The sequence below is a fragment of the Triticum dicoccoides genome, chromosome 5B (assembly GCF_002162155.2).
Source record: "Triticum dicoccoides isolate Atlit2015 ecotype Zavitan chromosome 5B, WEW_v2.0, whole genome shotgun sequence".
In the NCBI taxonomy this organism is placed as follows: Eukaryota; Viridiplantae; Streptophyta; class Magnoliopsida; order Poales; family Poaceae; genus Triticum; species Triticum dicoccoides.
In genome coordinates, this window is record NC_041389.1 from 74,403,040 (window position 1) to 74,423,673 (window position 20,634).

Genomic DNA, 20,634 nt, shown 5'->3' on the forward strand with positions numbered 1-20,634 from the left:
TAATAACAAGATGCGATAGACATAGACTAGAAGTAAGGTATTTGGAATTCTTACAATTTTGCTGGAAGTGGAAACATAAGACCTAATTAAAGCCAGTGAATGCACACTGATGTACACATTATTCAAGATGTAGTCCACACGATATATTACCATTGCTTTGGACATATCAAGAGTGTCTTCCTCTTCATCTCTCAAAGCCCCTTCCTGGAGCTTACATGAATATAATAAAGTAGATAAATAGGATGCAAGCACGAGATGCACTAATATTGTGCATAACTAATTGTTAAAGTAGAATTAATGAAAAGCATTTACTCTTGCTTGCATTATGAGTAAGCATATGGATGGAGTACTTGTAACATAACTGATTGATTTAGCTGTTACAAGTTGGCTTCGCATTGGTGGTAGACAAAAAAAACTAGATTGTGTAAAACAGTCATAACTCGTAAGCAGGCAGCAGTGCCAACAAGAAGTTCATGTCAGAATGTATAAATAGAAAATGAAGATCTCATGCATTGGGATCTAACAAGGAAAGAAATCAACATGCATGATGCAGCTGGGTCACAGTCAGGGAGAAGCAGCCAACAGGCCAAAAAAACAAGACCAGAATGTTCAAAATAAAAAACAGCAAAAAAATATGATTGCCATAGCTACTGGCATAGTTTAGAAACCAGAAAGTTTACTACTATTTCAGAATTAAGGCTCGATGGATGGTGTTGTGTGTTTGCAAAGTAGGAGCAGGTTGATTTTACCCAGCTTAGTATGTCAGAATATAGTAAAAAAAACTGAAGTTACCATGTATCTGCTTTTATCAAGTTCTGGGCGTATTGAAAATGCTTGTGGGCTTCAGACGCTTAACATCATGGGTAGCTAAATTGGGAGAGGCATGTCAAATATTAAGTTTAGTTCTCTTTTAACTAGTACTGGAGAGAAAGGTACACTGATACATAGCTATACATCTCGTTAAGGAGTCAAAATCAAGTGCAGTCTCAGTCTTTATTCAGTTTTGACAACACTAGTTAAGGACTATTTATGGGACAACAGAGCCACAAACATAGAATTCAGTTTCACGTTTTAACATAGATAAAGTGGTTGCATCAAGAAGCTAGTTTATCTGGACATGTAGATACAGGGATACAAGGATGCGCTGCTTCCTGCTTGTAATTAGTTCTCCTTTTATATGCTGCATACTTTAGTTCATGTGTTTATGTTCATCTGATTATGACACCATACAACGATTAAGAGCATCTAGTTTTTTTCATTACAGCAGGGTACAACCATCAGATGGTTAACATATAATTTTCTTCTGAATGCAAGAGTAGCCATACACGCACATGGCAGCAAAAGAAATCTCCCAGCTAAGGCCACACATCTCATACCTAACTGAACTTTTCCATAACGGCTAACTGTACTACAGTAGCTTATATTCAGGTTCATCCCTTTTTACAATAGCATGCTATAACAAATGCAAAACCATGTTCACTATTGCAGTTTTGCACACAGACCTATCAATAGGATATCAAGTAAAGTTATCTAGCAGGAGGTTCAGGCTTTTTACCATCGCAGGATGTGGCAAATCCTAATTGCAGAGAAGGGCGGGATGAGTAGTAGTATGCATGAAACCTAATCATTGAACGCCAAGGGGTGGCTCGATGAGGAGGGCGAGATGAGGAAATCACCTAGACGTCGCCGGTCGCTGGGGAAAAGAGAGCCGGATGCTCGCTGGGCGGGTTGATGCGGTGGATCCAAGCTCGGCGGCGGGGCAACCTCCTTCAATCTGGTGTCATGGGTTGCTGCAGTTGGGGGAGAAGAGGGCCGGGTGCTCGCGGGGCAGGATGTTTGGGTGGATCCGAGCTCGGCCTGTAGGGTGACCTCCCCCGATCTACCGCCGCCGGTCGTTCCAATCTGTAAACTTGGGGAAAAGAGAGCCGGTTAAATCGGGGCAGAAGAAAGATGCGGGGTAGGCGGTGGATCTTCACGGCTGAAAAGAAGAAGGAATTTGGCTGGGTCTTGGACGAGTGGGGACACAGGGTGCACGAGGAATGATTTATTTTTAGGATTTAACTTCTAATATTGTATCATGTAATTCATTTAATTCGAAATAAATATCAAATGATTATTAGAAAAAGTAAATGTTATATAAACATTATGATTTGGTATTTTCCATGTATTTTTGTAGATAATTGTAAATAAATATGCCGAAACTTGTACACAGTGGTCTTAAATATGTTTTTCTCGCCCACAAGGGTTCCTGAGGCATTGATCCCGACCACAATGGAACCGGTTGTTTGATTTTGATCGTGATCTGACGGCAAAGAGATCATTTGTATTTTTTGTAGAACTGGATGGTTCACCATATAGATAAATCATTTATACTTTTTAGATAGAACGAAACAACATCACCTCACGAGTGCCCCATCAAGTTGTTTGCCCAACAACTACATGTTTATAGATAAGAATAAAAATAAGATTTTCCATCTACTCTCGTCTTTCCATTTAATTTTTTAGATAGAGAGAAGCAACCTTAGCTCATGATCGTCCAATTGAAGTTTTCGACACAACCACTACCTATTTATTTCGGATAAAATAATAAAATAGCTATGTTAAATATATATATTTTTCCATTGCCCGTTCACTCTCTTATTTCCATTTCTATTTATGAGATAAACAACATTAGATCACAAATACCGATTAATGTTTTTTGCCGAGCCACTACCTATTTATATTAGAAAGAACAAAATAACCATCTCAGAAAAAAGAGAAAACAAAACAAGGTTTTCAGTTTACAAAAAATAATAAGTATATGTCTTCCATGGCTACACCTACTTATATTAGATAGAACAAAATAATTACAACGCTCAGTAGCCTTTGAAATATTATGGCGAGTACCACTACCAAAACTGATGCATGGGTCCTACCTCTCAATAACCCTTGAACTAGCGCTATGGCAGGTCCCACTACTGGATGTTCAACATTCGTAGTATTTGGTGACACTAGCAAGTCCTTCATGAAAATACCAAACTGTCACCGAAATTGGTAGCCAGGTGTGCTAAGAGACCGAGGCAATTGAGTGACGTTTATCGTCACCGATTTGTGGTAATCGATGACATTGTCCACCATCGTCATGAGGGTTTTCGTCGCAGTATGTCAATTTTGTTGTAGTCATAAAGGATGATGCTAAAACTTCAACTGTTGTTCGTAAGAGTAATACTAGGACTTATACACCTCCTGAGCAAATCAAAATTGAACCTAGTATTGCTATGGTTAAAGATCTCTTGGATGATGATTTAGATGGGCATGTTATTTATTTCTGTGGTGAGACTGCTAATATTGTTAGACCAGATGCATATTCATAGACCTGCTGTAGGCATGCCTGTTATTTCTGTTAAAATAGGAGATCAGTGTTATCATGGCTTATCTGATATGGGTGCTAGTGCTAGTGCAATACCCTATGACTTATATAAAGAAATTATGCATGATATTGCACCCGCTGAATTGGAAGGTATTGATGTTACTATCAAGCTTGCCAATAGAGATACTATTTCACCAATTGGGATTGTTAGAGATGTTGAAGTCTTGTGCGAGAAGGTTAAATATCCTACTGATTTTCTTGTTCTTAGTTCCCCACAAGATGACTTTTGTCCCATTATTTTTGGTAGACCCTTCTTGAATACTGTTAATGCTAGGATTGATTGCAAAAGGATATTGTTGAAATTGGCTTAGGGGATATGTCTCATGAGTTTAATTTTGCTAAGTTTTGTAGACAACCCCGTGATAAAGAATCACCTATTAAGGATGAGATTATTGGTCTTGCTTCTATTGCCGTGCCTCCTACTGATCCGTTAGAACAATATTTGCTAGACCATGAAAATGATATGTTTATGAATGAAAGAAGGTAAATAGATGAAGTGTTCCTTCAACAGGAACCTATTCTGAAACACAACCTACCCATTGAAATTCTAGGGGATCCCCCTCCACCCAAGGGTGATCCCGTGTTTGAGCTCAAACCATTACCTGATAATCTTAAGTATGCTTATCTTGATGAAAAGAAAATATATCCTGTTATTATTAGTGATAACCTTTCAGAGCAAGAAGAAGAAAGATTATTGAAAACTCTGAAGAAGCACCGTGCTGCTATCGGATATACTCTGGATGATCTCAAGGGCATTAGTCCCACCCTATGCCAACACAAAATTAAATTGGAGGAAGGTGTCAAACCAGTTAGAGATCCTCAACGATGATTGAATCCTTAGATGAAAGAAGTGGTAAGAAAGGAGATACTAAAGCTCCTTGAGGCAGGTATAATTTATCCCGTTGCTGATAGTAGTGATTTGGTAAGCCCTTTCCATTGTGTTCCTAAAAAGGGAGGTATTACTGTCGTTCCTAATGATAAAGATGAATTGATCCCGCAAATAATTATTACAGATTATAGGATGGTAATTGATTTCCGTAAATTAAATAAAGCTACTAAGAAAGATCATTACCCTTTACCTTTTATTGATCAAATGCTAGAAAGACTGTCCAAACACACACATTTCTGTTTTCTAGATGGTTATTCTGGTTTCTCTCAGATACCTGTGTCAGCGGGGGATCAATCAAAAACTACTTTTACTTGCCCTTTCGGTACTTTTGCTTATAGACGTATGCCTTTTGGTTTATGTAATGCACCTGCTACCTTTCAAAGATGCATGATGGCTATATTCTCTGACTTCTGTGAAAAGATTTGTGAGGTATTCATGGATGATTTCTCCGTTTATGGATCCTCTTTTGATGACTGCTTGAGCAACCTTGATCGAGTTTTGCAGAGATGCGAATTCAATAGTCTCGTCTTAAATTGGGAAAAGTGCCACTTTATGGTTAATGAAGGCATTGTCTTGGGGCATAAGATTTCTGAGAGAGGTATTGAAGTTGATAAAGCTAAAGTTGATGCTATTGAAAAGATGCCATGTCCCAAGGACATAAAAGGTATAAGAAGTTTCCTTGGTCATGCCGGTTTTTATAGGAGGTTCATTAAGGACTTCTCTAAAATCTCTAGGCCTCTGACTAATTTATTACAAAAAGATATTGCTTTTGTCTTTGATGATGATTGTGTAGAAGCATTTGATATACTTAAGAAAGCTTTGATCACTGCACCTATTGTTCAGCCACCTGATTGGAATTTACCCTTTGAAATTATGTGTGATGCTAGTGATTATGGTGTAGGTGCTGTTCTAGGGCAAAGAGTTGATAAGAAATTGAATGTTATCTAGTATGCTAGTAAGACTCTTGATACTGCCCAGAGAAATTATGCTACTACTAAAAAAGATTCTAAGCAGTTGTGTTTGCTTGTGATAAGTTCAGACCTTATATTGTTGATTCCAAAGTTACTATTCACACTAATCATGCTGCTATTAAATATCTTATGGAAAAGAAATATGCTAAGCCTAGACTCATTAGATGGGTTCTGTTGCTCCAAGAATTTGATTTGCATATTATTGATAGAAAGGGAGCTGAGAACCCCGTTGCAGACAACTTGTCTAGGTTAGAGAATGTTCTTGATGACCCACTACCTATTGATGATAGCTTTCCTGACGAACAATTAGCAGTCATTAATGCTTCTTGTACTGCTCCTTGCTATGCTTATTATGCTAATTACATTGATGCTAAATTTGTACCACCTAGTTTCACATACCAGCAAAAGAAAAAGTTCTTTTATGATTTAAGACATTACTTCTGGGATGACCCACACCTTTATAAAGGAGTATATTGTGTTATTAGACGTTGTGTACCTGAGCATGAACAGGTATAGATCCTATGCAAGTGTCACTCTGAATCATATGGAGGACACCACACTGGAGATAGAACTGCACATAAGGTATTGCAATTGGTTTTTATTGGCCTACTCTCTTCAAAGATGCTCGTAAGTTTGTCTTATCTTGTGATGAATGTCAAAGAATTGGTAATATTAGTAGACGTCAAGAAATGCCTATGAATTATTCTCTTGTTATTGAACCATTTGATGTTTGGGGCTTTGATTATATGGGACCTTTTCCTGCCTCTAATGGTTACACACATATTTTAGTTGCTGTTGATTACATTACTAAGTGGGTAGAAGCTATTCCAACTAGTAGTGCTGATCATAACACCTCTATTAAAATGCTTAAAGAAGTTATTTTTTCGAGGTTTGGAGTCCCTAGATATCTTATGACTGATGGTGGTTCACATTTTATTCATGGTGCTTTCCATAAGATGCTTGCTAAGTATGATGTTAATCATAGAATCACATCTCCTTATCACCCGCAGTCTAGTGGTCAAGTAGAGTTGAGCAATAGAGCTCAAATTAATTTTGCAAATGACTGTGAATAGATCTAGAAAGAATTGGTCCAAAAAACTTGATGATGCATTATGGGCCTATAGAACTGCATACAAAAATCCTATGGGTATGTCTCCGTATAAGATGGTTTATGGAAACGCATGCCACTTACCTCTTGAACTTGAACATAAAGCATATTGGGCTATTAAAGAGCTCAACTATGACTTCAAACTTGCCGGTGAGAAGAGGTTATTTGATATTAGCTCACTTGATGAATGGAGAACCCAAGCCTATGAGAATGCTAAGCTATTCAAAGAAAAAGTCAAACGCTGGCATGACAAAAGGATACAAAAGCGTGAGTTTAACGTAGGTGATTATGTGTTATTATTCAACTCTCGTTTAAGATTTTTTGCAGGAAAACTTCTCTCTAAATGGGAATGTCCTTACGTTATCGAGGAGGTCTATCGTTCCGGTGCCATAAAAATCAACAACTTCGAAGGCACAAGTCCAAGGGTGGTGAATGATACGTCTCCAACGTATCTATAATTTATGAAGCATTCATGCTATTTTATTATCTATTTTGAATGATTACGGGCTTTATTATACACTTTTATATTACATTTGGGACTAACCTATTAACCGGAGGCCTAGCCCATATTGCTATTTTATTGCCTGTTTCAGTATTTCGAAGAAAAGGAATATCAAACGGAGTCCAAACGGAATGAAACCTTCGACAACGTGATTTTTTTGGAAGAATATGATCCTGGAGACTTGGAGTTCATGTCAGAAGATCCTCGAGGAGGCCAGGAGATAGGGGGCGCCCCCTACTGGGCGCGCCCCCTGTCTCGTGGGCCCCTCGAGCACCCCCTGATCGACTTCTTTCACCTATATAAGCCTACGTACCCTAAAACATCGAATATCAAGATAGATCGGGTGTTCCCCGCTGCAAGCCTCTGTAGCCACCAAAAACCTCTCGGGAGCCCGTTCCGACACCCTGCCGGAGGGGGAATCCATCACCGGTGGCCATCTTCATCATCCCGACGCTATCCAAGATGAGGAGGGAGTAGTTTACCCTCGGGGCTGAGGGTATGTACCAGTAGTATGTGTTTGATCTCTCTCTCGTGTTCTCTCTATGGCACGATCTTGATGTATCGCGAGCTTTGTTATTATAGTTGGATCTTATGATGTTTCTCCCCCTCTACTCTCTTGTGATGAATTGAGTTTCCCTCTTGAAGTTATCTTATCGGATTGAGTTTTTTATTTGAGAACACTTGATGTATGTCTTGCCGTGTTTATCTGTGGTGACAATGGGATATCACGTGCCACTTGATGTATGTTTTGGTGACCAGCTTGCGGGTTCCGCCCATGAACCTATGCATAGGGGTTGGCACACGTTTTCTTGACTCTCCGATAGAAACTTTGGGGCACTCTTTGAAGTACTTTGTGTTGGTTGGATGAATCTGAGATTGTGTGATGCATATCGTATGATCATGCCCACGGATACTTGAGGTGACAATGGAGTATCTAGGTGACATTAGGGTTTTGGTTGATTTGTGTCTTAAGGTGTTATTCTAGTACGAACTCTTGAATAGATCGATCCGAAAGAATAACTTTGAGGTGGTTTCGTACCCTGCTATAATCTCTACGTTTGTTCTCCGCTATTAGTGGCTTTGGAGTGACTCTTTGTTACATGTTAAGGGATTGTTATATGATCTATCTATGTTATTATTGTTGAGAGAACTTGCACTAGTGAAAGTATGAACCCTAGGCCTTGTATCCTATCATTGCAATACCGTTTGTGCTCACTTTTATCATTAGTTACCTTGCTGTTTTTATATTTTCAGATTACAAATACCTTTATCTACTATCCATATTGCACTTGTATCACCATCTCTTCGCCGAACTAGTGCACCTATACAATTTACCATTGTATTGGGTGTGTTGGGGACACAAGAGACTTTTTGTTATTTGGTTGCAGGGTTGTTTGAGAGAGACCATCTTCATCCTACGCCTCCCACAGATTGATAAACCTTAGGTCATCCACTTGAGGGAAATTTGCTACTGTCCTACAAACCTGTGCACTTGCAGGCCCAACAACGTCTACAAGAAGAAGGTTGTGTAGTAGACATCAAGCTCTTTTCTGGCGCCGTTGCCGGGGAGGCTAGGTAAACGACACTCACACCCCATCAACTAAGCTCTTTTCTGGCGCCGTTGCCGGGGAGGTGAGTGCTTGAAGGTATATCTTTAGATCTTGCAATCAAATCTTTTTGTTTCTTGTTTTATCACTAGTTTAGTTTATAAAAGAAAACTACAAAAAATGGAGTTAAGTTTGTCTCATAACGATGATGGTACTGAATATAAAGGCATGTCTGCATGCAAGTCACGTGACTTTTGTCATTTGGGTCAGTCGACCATTTCAGGCGGTTGGGTGAAGATCCTACGTCTCCTAACCCTTATTCTTCCTCGTCTCTGATTCTTCCCATACAGAACACCGCACGGGCCGCCGGTCGGACCACCGGCCCCCACCGCGTGTGTTCCTTCGCCACCCCCACCCCCACCCCCGCCCACACCTGCGTCAAGTTTTCTTCGTTCGGCGAGGCCCCACCACCACCCCCCACAACCACCGTCCCCACTCGAGCCCCTTCCTTCGCACCGGCAAACTCTGGCTAGCTCTGAAAAATCGATTGATCCAATTTTGAAATTTAGTCTACTTTCATTTAACTAGTGTGGAATATAAAAGGGGAAAACCATAAGCATTGCGAGTATAGTGTTGAGTGTGCCATGGAAGATCTGAAGGTGCAAACCGGACAAAGGCAACTTCGCAACCAATGTTTGCTTTCAACTAGCAAGTAAGTGATGGACAAGAAATCAGAGTAAAGCAGTGGCGATCTATTTTCTTGCTGCGATAAATAAGTTGAGCAGATACGAAAGAGTACCGCCTCTTGTGCGGCGCCATGTATGCATCTGTTGAGAATTTGACAGTGCTGCGGTAGCGATGGCTGTCGGCGGCGTGGAAGCAGATCTAGGAGGGTAGACGGTGGCGGAGGGGCGTGGTGGATGAGATGGTCGTAGGAGCGGCACTGGCAAGGTGGACGATGGCGGGGATGAAGCGAGAGGATGGGATGCAAGGATCCCGGTCCGAAGCCGTGGATGAGAGAGGTCGATCTCTTGTAATGGACGACGACGTCAGGGTATCAGCTCCGGCATGGTGGAGGAGGACGGTGGTGGATGGGGTGGCGGACGGAGGAGGCTGGGTGGAGAGGGTGTTTTGGCGTCCACGGAGTACGAATGGGGAAATGGAGGGAGAGAGGAAGGGGGGAACCATGTCTTTAGGTCGCGCTTGTCTCAAATGCGAGGAAATTTACAAATTTAGCCCTAGTTTCAAATTTCCTACATCACAACAATATTAGTCGGTTGGAGATAGGACGGTAATCTCGCATACACCAAATATTTGCTGACGAGAGTTTGTTTTTGGCGCCCACCGTGTATGAATCGGGGAGGGAGTCGATTTCGGCCAAGGAGACACTGTGTTTTGGTGCCCACCGTGTATGAATCTGGGTGAGAGGCGGTTATATCACGTTTGAGTGAAATTACAAACCTACCCCTATCGAAACCTATAGAAATCAAGCCGATAGGCTTTGCGTGTCAGGGATAGGGAGTAATTTCCTTCTCGCGGATTTCGGGCGGTTACTGCGACTTTCCCCACTTCATTCAAATTTTTGCAAATCAAGAGTGCACGTTTACCGTGCCAACTCAATTCGAATCCAGTTTGTATTCTATTTTGTTCGGGCAGGATCCATTTTCAATTGGAATAAAATTCTATATACAACATTTATATATATATATACTTTCAAAAGCACAACAAAGAATTCTGCTCCTTTATATGTATAATATGATTTACAAATACAATGATCTCAAAATCATAAGGTTGAATTCAAAAAATTTAAAACAAATTATGTTCTAACTGAATGTATGGATCAGTAATATCTACATATTAAATAACATAGATGCGCGTGAATTCATATGAGTATGCATGTTTGATAGAACAATTTTGGTTCGAGTATGAATTACATGTATCATCATCTCGAATTCAAATATTTGAATCCCTTTTACGTTTACTCCTTTCACGCCCATCTCTCTCGCATGCATGCTCCTTCATGTAGCTATCACTCTCTTTTCTCTAGCTCACCCGCACGCTCATTTCATGTTTCTCCTATCTTCGCATACATGGTCTCTCGATGTATCCCTTGAGAAGTGTCACACTCTCCCTATCATTATACATTACACGGTTTTCATTATCACTCACGTATCTACCGTTCTTTGGTATCACTATGTACCTAAGCTTTCTTTTTCACCGCCACACACACAGTCTCACTCGTCTTTCACTTTGTCTTTCTCTCTATGGGGTTCTCTCTCACACCCTATATGTCTCTAGATATGACCCATACCACTAAAATTACTCTCTCCTTGTGGTCCCCTTTCTGTCTCCATCCCAGTTATAAAACTGACATTATTCATTTTTTTACTGATCAGAAAAACTCCCCCCCTCTCTCTCTCTCACACAACTCCTGCTTCCACTCCCCTTCCCGACTACCGTCTCTCTCTCTCACACACAAAACTCTCGCTTTCGCACCCCCGACTCGTATTTCTCTCACAAACATTTATCGACTAGCCTCTAGATAGGTTTATACACCCGCACACTCGTGCTTGCACTATCGCATACATGTCTCTCTCGTGCCCCTTGTATCTATGTAGATTTTTCTTCCCTTCTTGAGACATGCCCTCTCGATCATGCACACACACACTATCGCCTCATTTTAAGTTGATACCTCTCGCACACACACTCTTTGTGTCTTTGGCACACATGCACTCCGTTCTCCTCCTCTCTCCCTCTCTCTCACACACATGGGCTTTTTGCAACAACTAGCAAGATGCCCATGCATTGCACGAAACATCAAGATGCATTTCTATGAGTAGTTTATCTTGTGGGAGAAAAGGATGAATGAGGGAAGGACTTATTTGCAAATGTGGAGACGGATGTGGGTATCTTTTTGCCAAATTACCATAGTTTCCTCCCTATCCGTCAGATATAACTCGAACGACCTATATTGCAGGATGGCAGGCACACCATCATCACAAACTCTGTTGTTTATCTCTACACTTATAAAAAGCATAGTTGGTGATGATGGTGTGCCTGCCATCCTGCAATATAGGTCGTCCGATCTATATCTAACGGATAGGAAGGAAACTATGGCAATTTACCCGCACTCCTCTCCACATTTGCAGATAAGGCCTTCCCTCATTCATCCTTTTCTCCCACAAGATAAACTACACAATGTGCATCATCTGGGAATTTGCACCTTGTGTCTAATCCAGCATCATTAGGGAATTGGCACCTTGTGTGTAATCCAGCCACATTTTGGAAACATGATCTCGAGGTTGACCATACTTCCCTGCTTGCAGGAACTGCATCCTGACATGAAGTTACTTCTTTTTTTTAGATCAATACTCAGAGCAACCCAGATCCATTTAGTAGAAGCCAGATAAACATGACTCGGAGAAGTGAATTCAAAAGGAAAAATATAAAAATAGACTACAAGGTGAGAACACCCACTTCCTACATCAAGCTAAAAACGAAAGCATTAGGACGATTAAGACTCTTCTTATTACAATCAAAGAACACGAGGCTAAGAGTAACAGAAACTACAACATATACACATCAAAGAACACGAGGCTAAACAAAAGTAATTGAAAGGGTGTTACTTACCAAAGCTCGTTTTACAGGTTCGGTGCAGCTCCTCTTTAACTTGCCACGCTCCTTGAAGATGTCCCCAATATCCCGTGTTTGGTCTTCATTCTCCTATGCATGTTCGCACTCGTGGTTTTAAAATCTCAACATGGCAAGAAAAATATACTACTAGTAATACTCACGCATCTTGTGGGCAACATTAAAGCACTCGTCTGCCATGTTAGAGCATCTCCAACAGAAGCGCAATGCATGATGCTTTAAAAAAGCATTTACAGTGCTGAGATCTAGAAGTAGAGATAGAGAGTAGAGACTAGAGAGTAGACGATAGTTCTCGGCATAGATATAGCATAGATAGATAAAAAATAGATAGTTCAACTACACCTCATCGTCCGACTCCTCCTCAGTGGTGTCCTCCTCCGACGTCTCAATGTAGGCGTGAAGATACTGATCATCGTCGGATTCCCAGGGCGACGCTGCTCCTAGCCTCATGTTGAATTGAGCGTCCGCTTTTCGTGTACGCTTGTCCTCGTGATAGGCGGCTCGTTCCACCCTCCTCTTCTCCCTCTCCGACCTCCTTTGCGTGTAGAACTCACGCTTGTTGATGATGTCCTGCGGGAAGCGTTGGCGCCACAACGCCATGGCTTCCTCGTCCATCTCGGCGATGCCGAGACGGTGCTCCTGCCTCCGGTTGTCGCGATGATCCTCGTTAGTGATAAGCCGCGGCAGAGGCGCGAGCTCCTGCACCCGCTCCCACGTCGGCATGTTGGGGATGTTCAATGTTCTATGAGGCCACCGGAGACGCCACGCTGCCGCATCGTACGAGCGGGTGGCCTCGTTGGCGGTGTCGAAATTGCCGAGGCCGAGGTGCATCCCGCGGAACTAGATCTCAGCGGAGAAGCCGCCGAGGGGACACGCATGGATGCGACGGTATCCCCAAGTTTCCCGGCGACACAGCGGCATGGTGGCGCGGCAGCGGCGAGGCGATAAAGAGCGGGGAGAGAGCGGTGGCGAGGCACAGAACGGGGAGAGAGCGGTGGGAGGGCATATTTATAAAGCGCGTTGGACGCCACGTGCCAAATTTAGCGCGCGCCCGACCACTTTTTCCCACGCGTGCGATCCTTTTCCGACGTCCCTGCTATCTCTACTCTCTTCTCTAGTGTTATATTTATTTTATATTTAATATTTATCTCTACTTCTCTACTCTCTACTTTTTTTTCTTTTAAAAAATAGAGTTGGTGATGATGGTGTGCCTGCTATCCTGCAATATAGGCCATCCGATTTATATCCGACGGATAGGAAGGAAACTATGGCAATTTTGCAGAAATATACCCACACCCATCTCTAGATTTGCAAATAAGGCCTTCCCTCGTTCATCCTTTTCTCCCACAAGATAAACTACTCATACAAATGCATCTTCATGCGTGCAATGTTGGGTAACGCGGTAATTTCAAAAAATCCTACGCACACGCAAGATCATGGTGATGCATAGCAACGTGAGGGGAGAGTGTAGCCCACGTACCCTCGTAGACCATAAGCGGAAGCGTTTATCAACGCGGTTGATGTAGTCGTACACCTTCACGATCCGTCCCGATCAAGTACTGAAACTACGGCACCTCCGCGTTCAGCACACTTCAGCTCGATGACGTCCTCGCCTTCTTGATCCAGCAAGAGGGGCGAAGTAGTAGATGAGTTCCGGCAGCACGACGGCATGGTGATGGTGTTGGTGAAGAACAATCTCCGCAGGGCTTCGCAGAAGCACTACGAAAACTATGACGGAGGATAAACTAGAGGGGACGGGGTTGCCGGCACATGGCTTGGTGTTTCTTGATGTGTCTTGGGTGCTAGCCCTACCCCTCTATTTATATGTTGAGCCTTGGGGTCGAAACTTGAAGAAAAGCCTCCACAAAGTCAGTTTCACTCGAAAGGCAAGAGTCCTTCTCAGACTCCAGGGCCAGACGCCAGGGTTCCCGGCGTTTGGACCCAGACTCTAGGGACCCTAGCATCTGGCCCTTGGACTCCGCAAAACTTCCTTTTGCGCTTTCGAAAAACCTTGTGGGCTTTCCACTTTGGCGCAAATAACGTTTTCTCGTACCCAAACATTTCGGGAAACATCCGGAACCCCTTCCGGTGAATTCCGGAACACTTCCGGAGACCAAACACTATTATCCCATATATTAAACTTTATCTCCAGACCATTCCGGAGTTCCTAGTCATGTCCGTGATCTCATCCGAGACTCCGAACAACATTCGGTTACCAACATACATAACTCATATAATACTATATCATCAACAAACGTTAAATGTGCGGACACTATGGGTTCGAGAACTATGTAGACATGACCGAGGCACCTCTCTGGTCAATAACCAATAGTGGAACCTGGATGCCCATATTGGCTCCTACATATTCTACAAAGATCTTTATCGGTCGAACTGCATAACAACATACGTTGTTCCCTTTGTCATCGGTATGTTACTTGCCCGAGATTCATTAGTTGGTATCTCAATACCTAGTTCAATCTCTTTACCGGCAAGTCTCTTTACTCGTTCCATAATGCATCATCCCGCAACTAACTCATTAGTCACATTGGTTGCAAGGCTTATAGTGATGTGCATTACTGAGAGGGCCCAGAGATACCTCTCCGACAATCGGAGTGACAAATCCTAATCTCGATCTATGACAACCCAACAAACACCATTGGAGACACCTGTAGATCACCTTTATAATCACCCAGTTATGTTGTGACGTTTGGTAGCACACAAAGTGTTCCTCCGGTATTCGGGAGTTGCATAATCTCATAGTCATAGGAACATGTATAAGTCATGAAGAAAGCAATAGCAACATACTAAATGATCAAGTGTTAAGCTAACGGAATGGGTCAAGTCAATCACATCATTCTCTAATGATGTGATCCCGTTAATCAAATGACAACTCATGTCTATGGCTAGGAAACTTAACCATCTTTGATTCAACGAGCTAGTCAAGTAGAGGCATACTAGTGACACTCTGTTTGTCTATGTATTCACACATGTATCAAGTTTCCGATTAATACAATTCTAGCATGAATAATAAACATTTATCATGAAATAAGGAAATAAATAATAACTTTATTATTGCCTCTAGGGCATATTTCCTTCAGTCTCCCACTTGCACTAGAGTCAATAATCTACTTCACATCGCCATGTGATTCAACACCAATAGTTCACATCACCATGTGATTAACACCCATAGTTCACATCGTCATGTGACCAACACCCAAAGGGTTTACTAGAGTCAATAATCTAGTTCATATCGCTATGTGATTAACACCCAAAGAGTACTAAGGTGTGATCATGTTTTGCTTGTGAGAGAAGTTCAGTCAACAGGTCTGCCAAATTCCGATCCGTATGTATTTTGCAAACTTCTATGTCTACAATGCTCTGCATGAAGCTACTTTAGCTAATTGCTCCCACTTTCAATATGTATCCAGATTGAGACTTAGAGTCATCTGGATCAGTGTCAAAACTTGCATCGACATAACCCTTTACGACGAACCTTTTGTCACCTCCATAATCGAGAAACATATCCTTATTCCACTAAGGATAAATTTGACCAATGTCCAGTGATCTACTCCTAGATCACTATTGTACTCCCTTGCCAAACTCTGTAAGTGCATCTAGTGCCCCTTAGTGATTTTGGTGTATTGAAGACTTATAGGTTAAGTGACTGATGCGTTTGTGAGTGTACCCAGGTCTATAAGTCTATGAGGAGTTTGATATTTACAGAGAAAGTCGACCCCTAAAAATGAAGTTCTTCGACTGAAGACTTTGATATTCTGAAGACTTTCTGAAGACTTTGAAAGTGAAGAAATTGGTGTGACCTTGAAGACTTGGTATTCATTCGAGGAATATGGAGCGTGAAGACTTTTGTTTTCGTAGTTTCATTTTCTCTTTCTTGAGTCATAGGAAACACCGTACTATTAAAGGGGTTCGAGGAAATACTAAGGAAAAATTTCCATGTGATGCTCAACTCAAAATCCTACACCTACCAATCCCTTCGAGTGAAGCCATTGGAAATCTCATACAGTTCAGTCAATTTCTTCAGTGACAGAGACGCAGTTCTTCTGGTCACTGAGGACTTTGCTCTGACTGAGGAGTTAGGAATTCGCCAGTGCGAATTGCCTACACAGTGAGGAACATGATAGCCCTGAGGAATTTGAGAGTCAAATTTCTGACCGTTGCTGTGCTGCGCGCCGGTTGTCCAAAATATCTTATCCACCTAACGGTCATATCATTGAAGGGCATTTATGTCTTATCATGTTGGGCTGCTCCCTAGGCTATAAATAGCCGCCCCCTACAACCACTAGTTGGTTGGCTGCTCCGAGAGAACTTGACACTTGTCATCTGAGAGCAACCCATCCTCCGAGGACTTTGAGCGAAAATCATCAAGTGAGGAAAATCCCAAAACCAAACCCCCACAAACCCAAAGTGATTGAGCATCACTGAAGAAATTGATCCTGCGTGGATCTGACGCTTGTTACCTTTGAAGACTGTGCTTCTTCCAGACGGTTAGGCGTCAAGGTCTAGAGCATCCAAGAGGAATTGTGGATCGCCGAGTGACCAAGTCTGTGAAGGTTTGGAAGTCACCTGAAGACTTACCACGAGTGATTGGATGAGGCATGCGTGGTCTTAGTTCAAGGAGAATACGGTGAGGACTGGGTGTCCTGAGTTGTGGCTCAGAGACTGGGTGTCCGGGACTGCGTGTCCTCGAGTTTAAATACTCAGCCACTCCAACCAGACGTACAACTGAGACAACAGTTGGAACTGGTTTACCAAATCATTGTCTTCACCAACTAACTGGTTCTATTTCCTCAACTCTTTCATTTCCTCATGACTGTGTTGTATGTTGTTCATATCTGTGCTTGAAGACTTTGACTGAAGACTTTCACAAATTCCTCAGTTCAATTTCTTCAGTCTGTTTGTCTTCATCTTGTTATCCTGTGTTTACGCTTCCTGTACTCTGTGCTAGTCTTCATTTCATCATGATGACTATGTTTGTATCCTGTTATGTTTACTTCTGAGTACTTATTCCGCTGCAAGTAGTTCTTCGCTAAGGAATTTCCTCACCAGCAAATTCCTCAGTGAAGAATTCATAAAAATCGCCTATTCACCCCCCTCTAGTCGATATAACGCACTTTCAATTGGTATCAGAGCAAGGTACTCCCTTGTTCTGTGTGATTTTGGTTTAACCGCCTGGAGTTTTAGTTATGTCGACCGCAGGTATGATCAAGGTCTCGACTGGGTGTCCTACCTTTGATGGAACGGACTACCCCTACTGGAAGAACAAGATGCGAATGCATCTTGAGGCAATTGATAACAATCTCTGGTATGTTGTGGAAAATGGTGTCCCCTCTGTCACTCCCTCACTGAACGCTACCGATGTGAAGAGATTCAAACAACTCGATTCTCAAGCGAAGAATATCATATGTGGTCATCTGAGCAAAGGACAGTATGGAAGAGTGAGTGCTTTGGAAACTGCTAAGCTTATCTGGGATAGGCTGTCCAAAGTAAATGAAGGAGTTTCAGCTCTGTAAGTGCATCTAGTGCCCCTTAGTGATTTTGGTGTATTGAAGACTTATAGGTTAAGTGACTGATGCGTTTGTGAGTGTACACAGGTCTATAAGTCTATGAGGAGTTTGATTTTTACAGAGAAAGTCGACCCCTAAAAATGAAGTCTTCGACTGAAGACTTTGATATTCTGAAGACTTTCTGAAGACTTTGAAAGTGAAGAAATTGGTGTGACCTTGAAGACTTGGTATCAATTCGAGGAATATGGAGCGTGAAGACTTTTGTTTTCGTAGTTTCATTTTCTCTTTCTCGAGTCATAGGAAACATCGTACTGTTAAAGGGGGTCGAGGAAATACTAAGGAAAAATTTCCATGTGATGCTCAACTCAAAATCCTACACCTACCAATCCCTTCGAGTGAAGCCATTGGAAATCTCATACAGTTCAGTCAATTTCTTCAGTGACAGAGACGCAGTTCTTCTGGTCACTGAGGACTTTGCTCTGACTGAGGAGTTAGGAATTTGCCAGTGCGAATTACCTACACAGTGAGGAACATGATAGCCCTGAGGAATTTGAGAGTCAAATTTCCGACCGTTGCTGTGCTGCGCGCCGGCTGTCCAAAATATCTTATCCACCTAACAGTCATATCATTGAAGGGCATTTATGTCTTATCATGTTGGGCTGCTCCCTAGGCTATAAATAGCCGCCCCCTACAACCACTAGTTGGTTGGCTGCTCCGAGAGAACTTGACACTTGTCATCTGAGAGCAACCCATCCTCCGAGGACTTTGAGCGAAAATCATCAAGTGAGGAAAATCCCAAAACCAAACCCCCACAAACCCAAAGTGATTGAGCATCACTGAAGAAATTGATCCTGCGTGGATCCGACGCTTGTTACCTTTGAAGACTGTGCTTCTTCCAGACAGTTAGGCGTCAAGGTCTAGAGCATCCAAGAGGAATTGTGGATCGCCGAGTGACCAAGTCTGTGAAGGTTTGGAAGTCACGTGAAGACTTACCACGAGTGATTGGACGAGGCCTGCGTGGTCTTAGTTCAAGGAGAATACGGTGAGGACTGGGTGTCCTGAGTTGCGGCTCAGAGACTGGGTGTCCGGGACTGCGTGTCCTCGAGTTTAAATACTCAACCGCTCCAACCAGACGTACAACTGAGACAGCAGTTGGAACTGGTTTACCAAATCATTGTCTTCACCAACTAACTGGTTCTATTTCCTCAACTCTTTCATTTCCTCATGACTGTGTTGTATGTTGTTCATATCTGTGCTTGAAGACTTTGACTGAAGACTTTCACAAATTCCTCAGTTCAATTTCTTCAGTCTGTTTGTCTTCATCTTGTTATCCTGTGTTTACGCTTCCTGTACTCTGTGCTAGTCTTCATTTCATCATGATGACTATGTTTGTATCCTGTTATGTTTACTTCTGAGTACTTATTCCGCTGCAAGTAGTTCTTCGCTAAGGAATTTCCTCACCAGCAAATTCCTCGGTGAAGAATTCATAAAAATCGCCTATTCACCCCCCCTCTAGTTGATATAACACACTTTCAATTGGTATCAGAGCAAGGTACTCCCTTGTTCTGTGTGATTTTGGTTTAACCGCCTGGAGTTTTAGTTATGTCGACCGCAGGTATGATCAAGGTCTCGGCTGGGTGTCCTACCTTTGATGGAACGGACTACCCCTACTGGAAGAACAAGATGCGAATGCATCTTGAGGCAATTGATAACGATCTCTGGTATGTTGTGGAAAATGGTGTCCCCTCTGTCACTCCCTCACTGAACGCTACCGATGTGAAGAGATTCAAACAACTCGATTCTCAAGCGAAGAATATCATATGTGGTCATCTGAGCAAAGGACAGTATGGAAGAGCGAGTGCTTTGGAAACTGCTAAGCTTATCTGGGATAGGCTGTCCAAAGTAAATGAAGGAGTTTCAACTCAGCGTGACTCTCGAGTCGATGTTCTTCGGAATCTCTTCAACCGCTTCAAAAGACTCGACAATGAGAACGTCCAACAAACCTTTGATCGCCTCACTGACATCTCAAATGAGCTTCAAGCCCTCGGTGCCACTGACATCACTGATCATGAAGTTGTGAAGAAACTGTTGAGATCGCTTGACTCTTTATTTGATACTCTGGGACTGATGATACAAGAACGTGCTGACTACAAGTCGCTTGATCCTGCTGATATCCTCGAAAGGCTAAACACTCACGAGTTCCAGCTTGCTGAAAAGAGAGATCTCTATGGCTCAAACTATGGCAAACCACGTGCCCTGAAGGCCAAGGCTGTGTCTGAATCTGAATACGAGGATTCTGGTAGTAGCCTTGGTGATCCTGAAGAATTGAGCCAGGATCTAGCACTGCTTGTGAAGAAATTCCAGAAGTTCACAAGACGTGGTCGCTTTGGAAAATCCTCAAGAGGCAGTGATTCCTCATCCAGTGACTATAAGAGAAGGCTTTGCCACAAATGCAAGAAGCCTGGTCATTATATTCGAGATTGTCCTCAGTGGGAAAAGGAAATGAAGAAGAAGAAATACAAGGATTACAGTTCTGATGATGCGAAGAAGAAGAAGAAATCGTCAAAATCGTCGTCATCAAAATCTTCGAAGTCTTCATCTCACAAGAAGAGCAGCTCCGAGAAGGCTCGGGCATTCATTGGCAAGGAGATGGACTCTGAAGCTGAATCTGAGGAAAATGATGAAGAGGAGGCGTCTGAAGAATCTGAGTCTGGTGTGGCGAGTCTGGCCGTTGCTACTGCCTTCGTCAGCAAGTCCATCTTCAACACTGAAGAAACTGACTCCACCGACAAGCCTGATGAAGATAATGATGGCTACACTCCCACCTATTGCTTCATGGCGAAAGGTGCTAAGGTACTCAAATACAACTCCTCTGACTCTAGTGAAAATGAATCTGATGAGGATCTCAAGCCCAGCTACTCTAAACTTGCTAAGATTGCTGTGAAACAACAACGAGCTCTTGAAAAGGTTCAAAACATGCTAGATAAAAGTGACGATATGTTGGGTGAAGAAATGGATCGCACTAAAGCCTT